At 33.9% G+C, this 20218-nt stretch overlaps 1 long non-coding RNA gene across 1 annotated transcript in view; it reads left to right on the top strand.

Moving 5' to 3' along the window:
* LOC145278313 (uncharacterized) overlaps positions 1-20218 on the top strand; it is a 203019-nt gene that overhangs the window by 113373 nt on the left and 69428 nt on the right. Inside the window, exon 2 of the long non-coding RNA XR_013868354.1 lies at positions 1957-1991. This is a non-coding gene — a long non-coding RNA (uncharacterized LOC145278313). The remainder of the gene's footprint in view (positions 1-1956; positions 1992-20218) is intronic.

Below are 20218 nucleotides of genomic sequence, written 5' to 3'. Positions count from 1 at the left end.
AAAATTTTCCCAACTGTCACTACCATGTCTGTCAAATCTCGAGTCTGTAGACTGAAAATTGACAGTAGTTTTGTTTGGAAATGTACACACAGACAACTTCACTTAACATCGTTAATTCATTACCCACTCAGCATCAGCCATATCACCTAATCATGAGAAACCTTAACTGTCATTTGGGCGGTCAGGTTTTGATCCTGGCTTGAGGCAGTTGCCTGTCTAGTCGCATTGATGAGCTGTGAAACAGCAAAACAGTACTGTATGTGGATGACATATATATATATATATATATATATATATATATATATATATATATATATATATATATATGTTTTATTTTTTATCACCATATCTTTCTGTTAAGTTATATTATTGTTTCAGCTTTTTCTGTAAAAGTCTGAGGAAGCTACAGACGGCCAAAAAACGGCCGGGTAGCTGAAACAATAATGTAACTTAACAGAAAGATACGGTAATAAAAAATAAAATGCATATTTGCTCTACAACAGTATTAAGCACTTTCCTCAGTTTTTATTGATTACCATTTCCACTAATATATATATATAGGGTGGGGCATAAATACTGTTACAAAATAAAACTAAAATTTATCTAAACAAAATACTTTATTACAGAAAATGATTAGCAAATACTTAAGGAACAATATATATGTATGCATAAGTATTATTCAAAATTTTTCCCTCGAGCTTTCACGGCACTAAAAAGTCTTTTGGGGAAATCATCAATAGTAGCATGCACAACATCTAAGGGTATTTTTACCCAGCATTTGTTCAATTTTATCCTAAAAGCTTCAATATTTTGACAAGTAGTAGAGCAAGCTACAGTTTTACACGAGCAGTGTGGTTTGTCATGCCATCTTGTTGGAGAGTCCAAACTTCATCACGGTACTCAGAATTACTTCTTGGGGTCAGTGCGCCTTCAAAAATGTCCTCAATATAACGTTCTTTGTTAATCTTGACTCCTTAAGAGAAAATAAAAATAAGTGAATATTTCCCTCTCCGAGAAATGGCTGCCCAGACCATCACTGATACTGTTTTCTGAGTTAAGAAAATCTTTCCTGTCTTATCAGGTGTTGCTTCATGACTTCTCGCAATGACTCTAACATTTTGATGACTGTGAAACTGTTGAAGTGAGAACATCATTTCATCCGCGAAGATAATGTTTTTGAGTGAGCATCTTCTGATACGGTTTAACAAGAGTTGATATTTTTGAGTCTCTTTGCAATTGTGGGTGCAGAGAATCTGTCGCTTATGCAGCTGATAGGTTGACGTCTGAAAGTCACTTCGACATATTGTTTGCATAGTGTTTGGTGATATTTGTGCTTCCTTTTTCATTTGTCTCATGGATTTTCATTGATTTCGCCTGATTTTTTTCCCTAAAATTTTTGATGAGTTTAGGTGTTTTGGAGGTGCAGGGACAGCCTGGTTGTTGTCCATCTTTGATCGACAAAGTTTTCAGGTAACGATCAATTATCATTTTTATGAACATTCTGCTGACTGAGGTTTTTCCTTAACTTGAATATTTTTGGTGGACGTAAGCCCTTCTCATGCTTCTCTATGATGAATCTTCTGTTCAATTCAACAGATATTCTTAAAAATTAGTATATTTGTTTTCTGAAAAATAATAAATCATATTATCAGATAATAGCAATAAAATAGTAAATTTATTTTAATATTATTATAAAAAATAGTTCTGAAATTTTGTAGCAGGATTTATGCCCTAACCTTTATATGAAACGTAGAGGTACGATCAAAATGTATAGAAAGACAATACAAAAAAATTTAAATAGTTGGTTTAATCCACCATCTAGTGTATTCGTAAAAAATAGTAATCCAAATATTGGAGCAAATAAATATTTCACTATCTTCACCAATTGTCTATTTTTCTTTTAAACTCATTCTACATTTGTCTTATCAATAAACTTAAAATTCTTTTTTTTTTCAGCCAAGAATCTAGTCACAAAGATATCTTAATTTCAGGTAAGACGTTTCCTTTTGATTTCTTGTTTATTCTTTGTTTTATTTTTTTCTATTCTGAAACCGTTCAATTTTTCTGGAGTATGCCATTCGTCTGTAGCATAGTAAAGTAGAGTAAAATATGTCGGTCCATTTCACCATATTTTATATCTTAGTATTAAAGTAAAAAATTTAAATATATTTTTCAAAGATTTAAGAATTAAAAAATATAGAAGTGATAAGATTTTTGTCCAACGTTTGGGCAGCATTGCTTCGGCGCTTGTCATCAACGATGCCCCCATATATGAGATTTCAGAATTTTTAGAAGAGAATTATTCATATTATTTGGATTCATTGGACTACTGTTCGCATCTTGCATGTGATTTTCATAACGTTTCTGCCAAGAATTCATTGTGGCGGACTGAAAAATACAATTGCAAATTACTTAGGACCTCAATTCAGTTATGACTAATCCGAGCATATTACTCCCGTGAAGTGAATAGTTTCATTCGAAATCCCGTCTAGATTCGACAGAAACATTACAGAGTTCAACAAAATACCCCTGCAGAAAGTTGGAGGTGACATCGACCGAAACGTTGTGACACTCAAGATTAGAGCAGTAGTCCGATTAATCCAAATAATACGATGCCCACATGTATCTGTATTTGTATGTGTTCATTGTACAAGCATGCTGATGGAAACAAAATAACAATTCGTGAAGCTAAGATGTAAAAAAAAAAAAATTATTGGGTTCGTTGTAAACATGTACAAAGATTTGATTATTTAAATGATTGAAATAAATAAAAGTGATTCATTAAATAATTGATTTTTAGTTGTGTGCAAGCGACTCTGTCACTCAATCGGTCTGTCGGTCTGTCCGTAACACTTTCGTGCTTGGCCTTTTTGGTTAAGATCAAAGGTCTGTTGTTAATAGATGCTGTTCTTAGCTTTTTAAGCTTTTCTTGGCCTTCAGGCCAGGATCAAAGTGCAGCATCTGTTCCGACAGATGCTACAAGCAAAGACCATATGTGGGGGCAATCCCACATATAAGACTTTGGTCAATGTAGGGACAACCCTTCATACCAATTGTCACTATCCAGCTCCTATTTCCCACCCATCGGGAGCTAGTCCCCCTTTACCTCCCCCCGCTTCTCTCCACATTAAAAAACGGCGCTGTGCCTAATTTGCTCAGTGAGGAAGCAAATAAATACTATCTGTTCTTACTTCATGCTGTATTTAAGTTTGTAACTTTGTGATATAAAGTGGGGGATCACATTTTTGTATTGATTTATGTAAAATGATCACCCCCTTAACAACCAGTCAGTCTCAAAGCCATTCAAGTCATTCTCCAGATCATTCAAGTTATTTTTAAAGGATTCTGGTTATTTTTTAAGCATTCAAGTCATTCTTAAAGTCTGTCAATTCATCCTTAAGTTCATTAAAGTCATGCTAAGTCATTTACTTTTTATTTATTTAAGTCATTTCAGCCTATTTTTCGGTCATTTTAGTTTATCTTTAAGACTTTCATGTCAATCCTACATTCATGCATTCATTCATAACACGAGAGCACGCGACTAATGGCTATCGGCCTTGTTACTAAGAAAAACGAACAATGAATAACATTAAAAGTACTTGAAAATAATTAAAATTAACTATTAAGCCAATTTTGGGTCTAAACATTTGAAATTTTTCGTAAAAGGTATTCAGGCATGCAGCAAGCTTTTTAATCAGTTTTTGGGCGAAAATTTGGCTTGTAGACTCTACCAAACCTTTCCGCCAATTTTGGGTCTAAACATTTGAAATTTTAGATGTAGGTTACTTGGCCATGGGTCAAACATTTTAATTTAATTTGAGCTCAAAACAATAAATGTTAAGGGGTCCAAATTGGGGTCAAAGTTTAAAAAATTTGGCGTCTGCGATCTCTACCAACTTTTCTCTATGGTAATTAAGGAAGCCTATTATGTAGAAAGGCATTACCGTGCATATTCACACATTTTAATATATACATATGCATAATAAGACAGACATTAAAAACTACCGAGCACTCTCCCAAAACCCTCACATCCGACGCCGGTATATATTCCATCCTATGTAACAACTGTCAACAAGCGTACATAGGTGAAACACAACGAAATTTGAAATTAAGACTTTACGAACACAGAAGAGATATATAGGAATAGTAACACCCTAAGTGCACTCTTTTGCCATTGTGCAGAACACGATCACTCGTTTAATTTAGATCATGCGAAAATTATTAAATACGTGATAGATAGAGCCAAAAGAAGACTTTTAGAATCAGCACTAATATTAAATACTAATACTATTACGCAAAGAAAAGGCTTCTACCATTTAGCCCCTAGCATAGGGAAAATAATAAGCAGAGAACAAAATATCAAAATAGATCCTGGCTAACCGTTTTTCCTTAAATATTTCAACAAAATGAATAAGTTTACAAAAAAAAAAATGTACATATTTACTTAACGCATTTTTAAAAGTGTATATATAGACATTGAACGACCTAACCTTCCCATACGCACACATGTGTCCTTCCCGATATGGGTAGGATTCAAAAACTATTCTCTTTTTCGTATGATCTATGACTTTTTCTTTTCTTGCATTTTTTATCCTGAAGATGTCCTCTGAAATAAGGACGAAACGTTGATTATTTTAAAAGTTTCATTCGGTTTTTCTATTTTTCTCAAAACATAACGTAAACCTCCGCTGGTATTTTTATTTTTTATACATTCTGTCGAAATGGAAAACCGTTCTCTCTGCGAACATATATATATATATATATATATATATATATATATATATATATATATATGATGTCTGGGTAAAACAACCTATTTCAATAAAATTTTGCTACAATTTGTTAAGGAATACAGATTCAGCAAGGGATTTGTTATAGTTTGGAAAGGATAGGGGCTAGCTCAAAAAAAATTTTTACTACTATAGCCTGAATCAAATAATGGCGACATGATTTTGAGATGTCAAGATATTGTGTAATGTCCAGGACGTGGGGACAGATGATGATCATATTATCAATTGTCTACTGTGAGGAATTTTGAAGGAAGTGGTTTGTGGAGTCAAAAGTTGAGTTAAAAGTGAACCACTGAGCAAGCAGTTCAGCTTTATCCATTGCTCTGCATGCAACATCATGGTTGTAGTATAACTGGGGAATTTTTGACTAGCCATTATGCCCCAAAAGATTAGAGATCCTCAAGAAATTATGAGTTCTTAATTTCTGTGACTTAAATGCGTTTTCTGGTTATCTCGTGTCGTCTTTTAGCTGTGGCTATTATATTTTTACAATGGCTTCTTGATGCTAGTAATTTTTGTTTATATGTAGATGAATTTGTGGAATTTTTGCTGCCTATGTGCAATAGCAGCTGCATATGTCGAAATTAATTGTTGGAAAATAAACTGATAGTTAGGTTTCTATTGATAATTTCGATTTTGCTACAAAGAATAAAGTCTATATCTTTCCACCCTCTCCTAAAAAAAAAAAGAGAATGTCAATTCCTCAAGTGGTATCACCCAGCAAAGCTGCATAATTGTTCGCTGTAAAACTAAGTAATCTTTATTATTTTATTTATTTTTATTTTTTGGTCACCACTTATCAAGACCAGGAGGCCATTTTAGGATTAATAAGTGTTAGGTAGTTGGTGAGATAACTCCATGATGATCAGTAATGGAGGAATTTAGGTGGGGTTTAATTATTTAACAAGAAATTATTTTTATTGGACTTGAAAACGACCATAGTCAGTCGAGAAGCAACCTTACAATATTTTGTTCTACAGACGGATATTCTTAGGAAATATACTCTGATCATGGAATTTTTGTTTAGTTATTGGCACAGATAGTGAGAGAAATTGTTGACGGTGCAAGACGAGTATTTGTTACAAACTTTTGAACGGGAAGGGGACCATAGATTGGAGCTCAGTCCAGAAAAGTAATGATAGAGCAGAGATAAATTCTCAACATTTCTTCTATGAGAAAAAGGTGGTAGGAAGGAAAAAGGTCCTCACCCACTAAATTCCGAAGACGGTTTTGTACCTTGTCAAGTCAGAAAAGGGTACTTTTAGGAGCTTCTCCCCAAATGTAGCAATGGTACCCTATTCTGGGGTATATTTGATACAGTAGAGATTACCATTGGAAGTAAAATACTTTCTGAAGCAGTAGAATAACCCCATCATTATTCCAGTGATTCTGGCAACGGATCTGATGTAGGTCTTCCGTTTCAGGTCAGGAGTAAAGATCAGTCTGCAACAGTTCATTTTAACTGGGGCTAAGTGGGAGTTTGAGCCTTGATGGTAAAAAAATAGAAGTTTGGTTTTGGATGCATTTTTTTACCCCATTGTACAACACACCACATGTTGGAAGGCAGAGAATCAAAAAGATCCTGGTCATTGCCAGCCTTTGAAGTGTTGTTGCAGATGGTATTATCGTCTGCATAGATGTCAATGAAAGATCTCAAAATGTAACTTTGGAGGTCGTTGATTAAGATTAGGAAAGGAGATGGGCTTAGGATGGATTCCTCAGGCACGCTAACATTAATACTGTGAGCTTCAGATTTATGCCCTTAAACAACTACTTTAATAAACATATTGGAGAAAAAAAGGTTTGATGGTTCGGATGATATCTTCAGCAATTCTGTAGCTTGAAATCTTGTAAAATCTAGAAACAAAACATTGTTATTATTTCTGCAGATGACAGGAAATCGTTAACTTAATATTTATTTTATGCAGATTAAAAATAAATGCATAAATAAGATACAAAAGAGAACGGTTATTAAAAGTGTGTTTAAGAATAAGAAAAATGCTAAAATAAAATGCATGTAATAAACAGAATTTAGAAATAAAATATTTTTAGAATGTCAAATATTTTTAGAATGTCAAATATTTTTAGAATGTCAAATATTTTTAGAATGTCAAATATTTTTAGAATGTCAAATATTAAAATAAAAAAATGTTAAAAAGAAAGGATTAATCTTTAATGGAAGTATTTTGAAGCTAATTAATATTGAAAAAAAAAACTGCATGACAGACGATTCTACAGGACTGGACGTTATTTTGAAAGTAGAAATGATAATAAATTATACAAATCACATTAACACTATATTCCTTGCAACAGATGTTTGAGGGTGTTTGGCTATCCTTATGCTAAGGCTCCAGTGATCACGACTGTGTCTACTTGCCAATGTTTAAGGTATTGTCGGGTGGTTTCTTCCATGTCTTCTTAGTGCAATCTGCTTCCTTTTATGCTCTACAGTCTTTGGTCTTGCTTTCTAGTCTTTGCTCCCTGGGGGTGCTGATATTCCAATTGCTTTTTTTTTTTTTTTAACATGCTTGAACCATGAAAATTGTTTTCTCTAGAAAATTGTTTGCCAAGTCAGTGACTTAACTTCAATTCCTCAAGACATTTGTTCCATGTATTTCAAAACATTTTAATACCCATAATGCAATTTTTTAAAATCTACGTTGTTCCTCCAAATCAAGCATTTCCTCCTTACTGCTTCTATTTTGATATTTTTGCATTTTTGTCATCCCAAAGAAATATTTATCCAAAACCACTTTTGTCTCTCTTCCCAACATTATCTTGTTTATTTCTTATTGAGCCTATCGTTCAGATCCCCAGCTAATAAACCACATATTTTATACAATCTCTTGTGTCACTGTTCTTTCAACGTGCTGCTTATTAACATCAAGGAATCTCAAATCAGTATTTTTAATGATAACATTTTTTATCTTTCTCTTATTCTCATTTGAATCTGGGAAAATAGTTTTTTTTTTACACCTAGTAATAACGTTTTACTTGGCATAATACGCCATAGTTGATCCATAAAACGGTACACATCTGTTCAATGTAGTTAAACATGTAAGTACTTCGGGCTGAGATTGAAACCCGATTGCTTTTTTAATAGTCGGAGCTGCTATCCTCCACTACACCATTCTCTGAACATGTAAGAAAAAAAAATCTAGCTGCAAATTTAACTCACCACTGACCTTATCCATAACGACATTCTGGCTACAATCCAAATATTTCAATGTCTACTTTTTCCAAGCCCTTTCTTTACCAGGCATCCACCCAGCACCCACATTCCCTCATTCCCCTCACTGGTCAAGCCAACCAGTAAATCCTATATCAGCTGTTTATGCTGTTGCATGCCTGGACTTCTAATCACTTGGATGCTGAGTGGACAAATTATTTTCCATGCTTTCCCTTGACAGATTCAGCTCATCAATCGATGATGTGATGGATAACATTACACTGACCATTAATTACGCCTGGCCTGTTTATTTCAGATTTCATTCTGACCACTGACCATCCAAAATTTTTGCTGAACTTACCATCATTCATTGCCAAATCATGAATAATTTACAGTTCTTCAATTTGACTCGCCATCTTGCTCTTGTTTTTGTTTTTCCTCTTTACTAATGGGTCACTGTTTATCGAGGCCCAGGGGTCACTCGAGAATTAGGGTAAAAAAAAATACTGTTAGATGATGATTACTACCATGAAAGGATTAGACACAATAGGTAGAATTGGCAAAAGATTACTTAGAAGAAATTGATCATCCTAAAGGATGGCTCAACAAGTATTTGTTTACATTAGACTTGATGACGACCATGTTGTAGTCGGTTAGGAAGCAGACGGAATGTTATAAGGTATACATTTTTTCATGGAGTTCTTGTTTTTGGTCAGAGAGAAAGGAAAGTTGAGTTCTTCCTGTGAATGTTTTATAGGGGTCAGAATTCAATCGAGGAGGCACCCTGGATATAACAATACAGAATAGAGAGGCTAGTAACATCTCTTCGATGTGAAATTGGGCTTGCAATAAAGAAGAGATCATCCTCCCTCACTAGATTGCCAAGTTATATTTGGACTCTATTTATTTTGCACCTGTAACTTTAATGGAATTTAAACTATATATAAACCACACAAAATTCTGTAGAATCCCGAAATTTGAACATGTTTAGTATCTCTATATTTATTTTTACTAAGTTTTTACTATTGAAGTATTTTTAAAAAAATATTTTTAATATATGTTGGCATCTAAAGTCCTTACAAGAATTCCAGGAATCTCAGTATTACCGACTTAGATTTCTGAATTTGTGTGATTAATATCGGTAATTTGTTGTGGTTAAATAGTCAAGAGTTAACTATTCTACACTTTCCAAATAATTTCCACTATCCAAACTCGCTACTCCAAATCTGTTACACTGTTGTCAAACCTTGCTACTCCAAAACCCAGACTCAACTATCAAAACTTACTCCTCCAACATCCAAATCTAAACTGCCGAAGTCTCTGGATAAATCAATCTTTCTATTCAAAACGGAAGCCTTTCATTTGCATGCGTGTGCTGTGACTTCACGCGACCACCTGTTATAAAACCACAGGTTCCATCTTTGCTTCTTTTCCTTTCCCAGCCCGACACTGCATCACACACACACACACACACACGCGCGGGGATGCTTAAACGGTAAGCCTTCTGTTTTCCCGACAACCCCCCATCCTCTCTTTACTTTAGATTGGTTATTTGTATTATTTGGATTCTTTGGACTATAGTTCTCATCTTGAGTGTCATTTTTATAACATTGATGTAACCTCCGACTTTCTTCAGATGTATCTTGTCGAACTTGGGAATCTGGACAGAATTTCGAATGGAACCCTTTATTTACTTGATGGGGGTAGCATACTTTAGTTCTATCAGCCATGACGGGATAGAAGTCTTAAGTAATTTGCAATTGTTCTTTTAGGTCGCCCACATTGAGAAATGAACCTTCAACCTACAGGATAATATCACTTTTACAATTGATTTTTCCAAGTATTCTAATCATTGTGCATCCAAATATGTATTACTGACTTGTTCGATGTAATAACCAGCGTTTGCTACATCAATCCTCAGTTGAATCATATCGGACTCAAAATATGGTACTTAATGTCTCACAACTAAACACGCTGCTTTAGAAGATCAAGATTAAGGATAAGCGGAGAAGTTAAAGAAAAGGAATGTCACCCTCTCCTATATCTCTCGTAGTAGTCATAATCAATAAAAAAAGGAGGGCTTCATATCATCCTTGACTCTGGTTGATCCTTTTTATTTTAAATTTATTTTATTGTTAAACTTAAAATTTATGACATAAATTTGACAAACTGCTGTCAAAACCTCCAGCTCCACAACTGTACACTCTGTTGTCAAAACTTTCAACTCCACAACTGTACACTCTGTTGTCAAAACTTTCAACTCCACAACTGGAAACTCTGTTGTCAAAACTTTCAACTCCACAACGTTCAAATTGACTTACGTCTTTTTCCAACTTGTCCCTGTTCGCTTTACATCCGTTTTAATCCACCTGTTTCATTTTCACCGAAACGGCGTCGCTCACGTGACCATCAACCATAAAACCAACTTAGTGTTGCCATTTTAGCCTTTCCTTTATATTTTTTTTTTTTTTTGTTACACGGCCGATCCCTTTGAAGATGCACATATGCCAGCTAAGTAAGTTACGACTTTCTCTACAAATTCATCCTCTGAAGAATATTCCTGATATTATACATGAATAAATGGAAAGTCTTATACAAATTGTACTTTATATATAATGCCTTTAAGTATACAAAGTGTTAATGCTATGAAATACATCTTTTATAGAACTTATATAATTTGCATGGAGTACTTTTTTGTTTTCATAATGTGAAAATTTATGTGCTATTATCATCTCAATAAAATGACGTTTTCGTTTTATAAAATAAATTAAAAATAACTTCTAAGAAAATGGCCGGATTGTTTTCTCTTTTGTTTCTAGAAATCTTTCATGTATGATTCAGCCATTAATTACAATGAAACTAATGATAATAACACGAATGTAAAATGTAATAACCTTTTTCTTTTACGTTTTTTTTTTTTTTTTTTTAAAGATTGAGACATTTTATGACGTGTCGTTTTTGGCCTGCACGTAAGATAAACTCAGTTGTATCTTAAAATACATTTTAGAATTGAACTCTGGTTTTATATTCAGTAGACATGACAGGAGTAATTTCTTTTCAGCTGATAAGTTCAGACGATGCCGCATAAATTTTGAGTTGGCAAACTAAAGAACATTTCATATCGGACGATTAATTCTATTTTTATTGATTTGAAAAATAATTAATTTTCAATTTTACAATCTTTGGCTTGTACATTTAATGGCACATAAACACGTTCTGAGTTATTTAATGTAGGAAAACAATATCTATAGCAAACGATTAATTATATATAACTAGTTAATATCTTCTTGTTGGTACAGTATCTGAATGTTAATTCCCATCTTTACCTAGTTTCTAAAGCTTTATAGCTAATCAAAAGAAAGATATTTGTGCGATATTGTACAAAAAATATGTTGTATATTATTTGCATGAGAAGGTAACTATGATGAATATATTTATGCATTGTTTTTATTGGCAAAATATATTAAAAAATCCCGTTTCTTAACAAAAATAATTCGCTTGGAACTAATGAACGTTAATTTTGTACATCAAAAATCAGGTTCGGAAGATTTAGAAGATTAAGCTTATGTTAATGTCTTTATTTCTAAAATATGTATCTATTTAACATGCCTGGATATCTCCCACTCTGCCGCAAGGACTCTGACAGACACATGCACGGACTTGGAGTTTACATTCGTAATACCCTCCCCCTGACTAGAGAAACAAACCTAGAAACAGATGATCAAGCCTTTATGTGCTTTAGACTAAACATGCAACACAATATTAGCTACTTTTATTTTCTCTACCGCTCTCCCTCGACCCAGGACTGCACCATAATAAACAAAGTCTCTGACAGCATAGACACGGCACTGTCCCACAACACTAGCGCACAAATACATGTATTTGGTGACTTTAATGTCCACCACAAAAACTGGCTTGGATTCTCTACTTACACAGATGCAGCGGGCAGCACAACTCATACCTTCACCATATCTCACTCCCTATCACAAATTGTTACGTTTCCAACCCGTTTCCCTGACCAGGAAGAACAACACGCATCACTTCTAGATCTGTTTTTGACCACAGCTCCCGATGACTGCATAACGGAGGCCAACAGCCCACTCGGGAACGCTGATCATGCAGTGATAATGGTTGAAATCGCCCTAAACTCTAGACCCAAAACTGAAGAGCTAGTGCTCAAAACAACGAGATATTATAAAAAAGGCTGACTGGAAAACCATCAGGGAACTAATCAGAGATGCCCCATGGAGAAATATTTTTTCTCTCCCTGCTGAACAGTGTGCAAACGAGACCACTGACTGGTTCAAAACTGCAATCGAAGCGCATGTTCCCATGCGGAAATTTTATAGTAAGCCCCACTCTCCCCAATGGTTTACGTCGACTTGCGCAACTGCCATTGCTCAAAAGCAGCATGCATACCATAGGCTTAACCGACATAAGTCCAGTTCAAACAGACTGAAGTATATAGAAGCTAGAAATAACGTTAAGAAAGAAATAGCGACAGTTAAGAGAGAATTTATGGAAACCACTAAAAAGCGCATCGAAGCACAAAAACTAGGAACTCGAGACTTCTGGAAAATCTACAACAGTGTAGTAAATAATGGGCAATCAACAATTCCACACCTGTCCAACAATCACGAGGTTGTCTCCTCAGCAACCGACAAGGCTAACATGCTTGCCAGTCGGTTTGCCTCAAACTCCACACTGGACCCTTCCAACCACTCCCTACCTGACTTTCCTATGCGGACAGACGCCACGCTAGACGATCTGCCAATCACCCCTGCTCAGGTGCATGTTATCATAAAAACCTTGACACTTCAAAAGCATGTGGACCCGATCTCATCCCAGCTGTGCTATTAAAAAAAGTGCTCAGCCAAAGTAGCTCCAGTTCTCTCCAAACTCTACAACAAATGCCTTAATGAATCTTGCTTTCTGGGCTGTTGGAAAACTGCTTCTGTGGTACCAGTACTCAAGAATTCTGGCGAAAGGACTGACCCATTAAATTATCGCCCCATTAGCCTCCTCCCACTTTTTGCCAAAATATTTGAGACCTTAATTAACCATGCTCTAGTCCAGCACCTTACAGATGCTAAACTTCTGACTGACCAACAATATGGATTTAGACAAGCCCGTTCCACAGCAGACATCCTAATTGTAATCTCTGAATGTATATACCATTCACTGGACAAAGCGGGGAAGGGCAGAGCGGTAGCTCTAGATATATCTAAGGCTTTTGACAAGGTATGGCATGAGGGTCTCCTCAGGAAAATTAGATCATACGGTATCACTGGTAGAATACTTAACATAATTAAATCCTTCTTAGATAAGAGAAAAATCCAGGTTGTCCTCGACAGTCGTACATCTAAACAATATGATATAAATGCGGGAGTGCCCCAGGGTTCTATCCTTGGACCTCTATTGTTCCTGATATTCATAAATGACCTCCCCGACAAAATTGCCTCTGAGATGGGTATATATGCTGATGACACTACACTCTATGACAGGCATGACAGGAAGACGAATGAACACATTTCTAAAGAAATTGCAGAAACACTAGAGGAAGACCTCCAATCTGTGGTGAAATGGGGACAAAAGTGGTTGGTCGCGTTCAATGCTGCCAAGACTAAACTAGTTTCAATAATTACAAGAAACTCTCTCTACCACCTATAGCAATGGCCAACGACTCTTTATCTGAGAGTACATCTTTCAAACTCCTTGGCCTAACGTTCACAGGAAATTTGAGTTGGAACAATTACATTGAAGGCATTGCCAGGGCCACTGCAAGAAAGGTGGACTCTCTCTACCGTGCTAGACAACTACTAACACCCGAAAGTATCCTGTACCTCTATAAGGCCACCATTCGCCCATTTTTGTGAAATATGGAAGGGAGGGATGTTACATGATAAGGGCTGTCCCCTTTTCATGTAAGTATAAAAATAGAGAGATTACTTAAAATGAAAATAAAATGAGAGAAAGCAGAAATCGAACCTTGGATATAAGTTTTAAAGAACAATAGGTTTAAATGGAATGTCCAGTAAATTGTTAATTCTGATGAAATAAATAATAAATAAACTATTCAATTGTTAGAAAGAATCTGGATAATAAAATATGGGTTAAATAAATTAGATATGTAAGTTGAATTCCTTTGTAAAAACATCAAAGAAAAAATAGGTTATTGGGGAATCATAATGTCGGAAACGTGCAAAGTCGCGCATGTTGAAACACGTGAATTTGGTCACATTAGCCGGACATGCATGGATTTCTCAATATAGGAAGTGAGAGTTAGTTAGATAGAGACAGTCAGTGAGAAACTCAGAGAGGGTCTGGGAATTCGAACGTCTAGGAAGCGAGACGGTCACTTTGATACTAAAATGTCAAGCTTTGAATTCTTGATGAGGAAACCACGGCCGGTCGTGAAGAAATAAACCCATCATGTGTTTTGATAAAGCGTCTTTGTGCTTGTGATTCTTACAAAAAGGTAAAGTGAATTGTTATTATATGTCTGTGTTATAAAATGTCTTAACATACACATCTCATATCCACAATGTGAATCTACATCTCATGTCTACACAATGTCTGAACACTATCTCCTCACTCTAAGAGCAACACATCTATTAACCTAAGAGTTTCTTCTTCTACACGTCTAAGTAAAGAACATTTTTAATATATATGAATCGCTTCATAACAGAAACAACGACATCGTCATAAAACGAACAATCTCTCTTACAACAACATCTCTCTCACTAAGATACAACATCACTTATAATAAGACTCTTTTAATGAAACCCAAAATATAACATTCGGAGTAGACAACCCCCTTTTTATTGGGGGAGATGTGGAAAATATTTCCCTCAAATTTAACTGTGATAATTTCTGTCAGCATACATACCCACAAATTCTGAAATAAAATAAAAAAACAAAAATTGTGGGTGTGCAGTGTCAGTATGAGAGAAATAGAATTACAGTGCATAATACAGGTCTTTACATTTCTATAAGTACTTGTCTTCGCAAAATTTGAATGAGATTTTCGTAATCAGCTTAGTCGAAAATCTATAAAAGTCGTCATTCTAAAGAAAATTGTGGAAGTGGACCTAATGTACAAATTATTCCCCCCCCCAAAAAAAAAAAACTTAACGTGTGAACACTCTCATGAATTAGACCTGAAAAGAAATGTAAATAAAATACTTCATCGAATTCAATTCATGAAATTTGTGAAAACTGTAGCGTAGCTAATTAATGTAAAAAAAAAAAAATTTGACTTGGATCCTAGGTATATCCCATCAATCATCAGATGAAGTAGCAAACGCAGACTAATTTCTAAACAAGCAAACAAACAAACCGGAAAAAATATAAATATACATTAAAATAACAAGAACATACCGTATAGTGACTGAATATAAATGTCTTTTGTTTTTTTTTCAATATTTTTTTATTTTTGCAAATTAGTTATCAAAAGTTTTTCCAAGGAAAGATGAATGTTTTATTTTTAACCGTAAACTGTTAGATGTAAGTACAGTTGCAATTTTTTTCAAGAATTTTTTATTTATTTATTTTTTATTTATTTATTTTTTTTTTTTGCTTAACAGAATATTTTTGTGTGTGCTTTAGAAAAGCTAAAAAATTTGTTTACAAAAATCGTAAATTGTTAGGTGAGAGAGAGAGAAAGAGAGATTTGGGAAGAATATATACAGCGAGAGAATCCAGTAGATCGTGCAGGTTTGAATAATGAATTACCTATGTACAAAACGTAACTATGTTTGTAAAAAGTATAATTAATTACTGAACGAAAGGTACAAAGCGAGCAAGCAAGCAATTTACTCTTAGGGCAAAAGTAGGTATTATTGCGACGCCATGTTTGAATGGTACATTAGCGTTCATTTAGCATGCTAATATCGTTATTCTAGAATATTGGAATGGCCAGAGATCATCCAATCAGAATGAATGGAATTATTTTGGGGAGACTTTATTATTTTTTGTCACGGAAAAGAGAAACATTGTTATGTCAATGAGTTTATGATCCAGTTACGAAGAGTGAAACCTCATACCTTTCTCAAGTGCAGAATACTTCTTGATGACTAGGAGCGGTAGGAGTACTTGTTGTTTAGAGGGAAAAGTAGGGAACTACTTCCTCTAAAGGTGGTTGCGATTGCGATGATGTTGCTCCTAAGGTGTAATGTAGGATTTTATTATAACGATTAATGTGTCTAAAATGGCGTTCTAAAGTTACATAAGATATTAGGTAATATTCTAGACATGATACATTTGTATGTGGCATCTGTTGCTGGAAACCTATGGTACTTTGGTCCAGAGGGGAATTCCTGCAATCAAAATATTATATAAGAGATAATCCCTAAACTTGAATTTACACAGAAACCAAATTTATTCCAAAGAACAATAGCCGCTGATATCAAGAAAATACAAAGAAAAAAAAATGAGACAATTGTTTTCTCAGATGAAAGGAAAAACTCATACAGAATGAAAAAGGAAGAAAAGAAACAGCTAATATAAAACTCCATTACCAACAAACACCAATTAGTGGAGAAAGGAACTTATGAATCTATTAACCAAGAGGCAACAGAAATATCTACAAAATTAGGCATAGAATATAGAATTAATAGATTAGCAAAGAGAAATGTCTTCATAATTTAAAAGAGCATAAAGACAATTTAAATAATAAGTCAGCCGGCAGGCTAATAAACCCAGCTAAAATGCAAAATTGGTCTAACTATTAAGTCTATCACCAGAGAATTATTTAAGGATGTAGAAAAGAATATCAAACCTTATTTTGTGGGCAAATAAAAGCTCAGTCCTAGACTGGTTCAAAAACATAGCCGAACCACACAGATGCAGATTCAGATTCACCCAACTGGACATTGTGGATTTTTACCCTTCAATTACTCCATTTGGTAAACTTTTAGACAGTCTTTTTCCAGTCTGTTTCTCACAAATATAGGTTCATAAAGGCGTGATTTTTACATGATGAAAAGGAAAGAAAGAAAACTAATTTAAGGAGAAGAAAAAAGAGGAAAAGAACAATAAAAGGGAACGTCGATGAAGGCTGGAATCACAAAGCCAATTGTAGAGATGTTTTTTTTTTTGTTTTTTTTTTTTTGTTTTTTAGGGGAAAAGGGTGGATGTAAGATTTAGTCCAGAGTTTATTTAAACAATCCTGTGCTTGTCAAATTTAAGTGGGACTATTTACTCTGTGTTTTTTTTTTCAAATATAGGTGTGTATGTGGGGGAGGGGCTTACATTTAAAGCCAGTTGATAAATAAAAATAGAAATATAAACGTTTGATCTACTCAGATAAACTATGCTAAACATAAAATCAAATATACTTAATTAGAACATTATTATAAGGTTATAGAAATAGGAATGCATATATTAATATTTCTAATAGAATTACATGGAAAATATAGGAATTAGGAACTATAACGCATATTTAAGGGAATAATTCACATATACACACATCTAAATTTAGATATTTATCCCCATATAATTATACATGTATTCATACATATAAAGAAACCTTTATTAAAAGCTAGAATTCTAGGTTAATAAAAGGTACATTATTCCATCGATAGATATAGGTTAGAATTGATTAGATAAATAGCTTAAGTTGAATGTTAAAGATCAAATCAATGATCATATCCACGTTTTTTTCTTATATAAATTTAAATATGAGTTATCTTGATAGATTCAGTTATGAAATGAATAAATAAACATACGAAATGAATAAACAAATGTAATTTAATTTGGAGCGAATTGATAATAAATTACAGTTTAATTTTGATATTAATAAGAGGATTATTTAGTTTTTTAACATTTTTATTGCGAGCTAATATATATGTGAGAACCTATTAAAGTTATGTAATATGCTGAGATAAAGTCTTATTATATTTGCCAGAGCCGTTCAGTCAGGTTAAATTTAATTTATTTTAAAAATTAATACATTATTAATTAATAAAGATTTATAAATAAATAGTTGTATCAAAATGAGTAGCAAACTATACATTATTATATATTCAGGCTTAATGAATTCATCCTAGAATAGGGGGAATTTAATATTCATACAGGTTTAAAGAAAAATAAGTCTAAAAGGGGTTAGATCTATATATAATGGGGTATGACCAGCAGGAATTTATCTAATTTGAGTTTGTTAACAAAATATATACGTGTATACAAATATATATGGTATTTTTTTTTTTTACATAGGCGTCACCACTTATCAAGGCCGATAGGCCACTCAAGGATAAGGGTTAAAGAGTGTAGAGTAGTCAAAAGGACAATATAGTAATCGATAGTAATGGAAGTTCAGTAAATTTGTTAACTTAAGTGGAACGGCTCATCAGAAATTTGTTCATGTTGGACTTGAAGACAACCATATTATAGACAGCTGGAAAGCAGGAAAACGGAAGACAATTCCACAGGCGTGCAGTTCTAAGAAAGAAGCTTTGATCATGGAATCTATGTTTAGGTTTAGGCACAGATAAAGAGTGGGGAAAATTATTGATAATGTTTTCAGCTAGTCTAGTGTTTCTTGTGAAAGTTTGGTGAGGGGGGACTATAGATTGAAGCTCAGTCGAACACTTTACATGAAAATTACGATAAAGCAGAGACAAACTCGCAACATCTCTTCTGTGAGATAGAGGTTGCAGCGAAGAGAAAAGGACATCTCCCACCAGGCCATGAAGTCTATTTTGAACCCTATCAAGGCAGGACAAGTCTTTTCTAGCAGCTCCTGCCCAGATGTGGCAACAGTATTCCATCCTTGGACGTATCTGGCTCTTATATAGATAGAGAATTGCATCAGCAGTGAGATATCTACTGGATCGATAGAAGGATCCGACCATTTTTCCAGCGGCCTTGGCAACAGATTTGATGTATGTTATTTATACATATCTATGCATATAGATACATATATTATTATTAATTTAAATGAGGTGAGATTTCATTATTTTTTTTTCTAGGTTTGCATAGTGAAATCAGTTCATTTTAAGTATTTATTGTAGCTTTAGGAAAATTTATTTTAACAGCTTCTGAAATGCATGGATCACAGAATTTGGATCTTAGGGTGTAAGATGTTTTCAATATATCCTATTTTACCGAATATGAAATTTTCTTACGGGAACGGTTTTTAATAAAGTTGTTAGGAAAGTGCCTTTGTTATTTGTATTTTCATTTTTAAATGAACTTATATGGTTGAAGTCTAATTTTTTTTACTATTGCGCTGATATATGTATAGGTTTTAGGAGTAGTATTTATGATAGCTCCATAATTTAAATTCTTATCCTGGACATGGAATATGTTTATAGAAGGGAGAGGGATATTCTGATCTGTGTTATTTTCAAGAGTAGTTTCATATATAACTTGGGTGTTAGGTTATGCGCTATTTATGGAAACATTGTAGTGGTGGATAATAAAGTTTTCTAATATAATTGCTTCTTTGGTTAGAATATTTCGACTGGAGTTGTTGGGGATTCTATCAATTATATTTTTTGTTTTTATTGGGAGTGCAGTAACTTGTACAGGAATATATAACATTTTTGTGTAGGCAATCATTCTTTTAAGTGCAGTGTTGTTTGTTTTGAAAATTACAGTTTTGTATAGATGGTATAAGTGGGGTAGGAGCTTGGGCTTTTTCATCTTACAATTTTTTGAGGTCATTATTGTTTATGCTAGGTACGGCATAGTAGAGTAAGATATCCTTATCAAGTTTTTATTCAATATTGTACTGTATCTATGCGGGCATTTAAACGAATTTTCATCTATTTAAAAAATTCCCTAGGTATGTGAGTTTTAACGTTAGAGCTAGAAGGTGGATTGAACCGGATAGATCTTTTTAGCCTTAATTTATTGCTAATCTTATTCCTATTTTGGTTGCTGCTGGAATTAGTCCTAGTATTGATGTAATTTGTGTTGGGATTATATTTGCTTGACAAATTTTGAATTGTATTATTTCTTTTGGGTCATATGCGTAATTACGGATTTTTTCTTATTTTCCAGGTTGTTTTCGTTATATTCTATCCTATCTGTGTATCCTGAATTACCTTAGGCATTATTATAAAAGATTGCGACTAAACCAAATGTTTTTTTTTTATCAGCTGATAAACTTGAGATCCTATTTGAGACGGATTGCACTATGGAATTAATGATTTGATTGTTTATATATGTAGAATAGGCTGAAGCTGTGTGTATGATAAGAGGAGTAAGTTTTGGGCGCTAAATTTAGGGAGATATCTAGGAAATTGAATGTTTT

This window comes from Euprymna scolopes, chromosome 6 (assembly GCF_053919585.1).
Source record: "Euprymna scolopes isolate OS-2025 chromosome 6, ASM5391958v1, whole genome shotgun sequence".
In the NCBI taxonomy this organism is placed as follows: domain Eukaryota; kingdom Metazoa; phylum Mollusca; class Cephalopoda; order Sepiida; family Sepiolidae; genus Euprymna; species Euprymna scolopes.
Note: the sequence above shows the minus strand (reverse complement) of the source record. Positions and strands in the feature narration are given on the sequence as shown.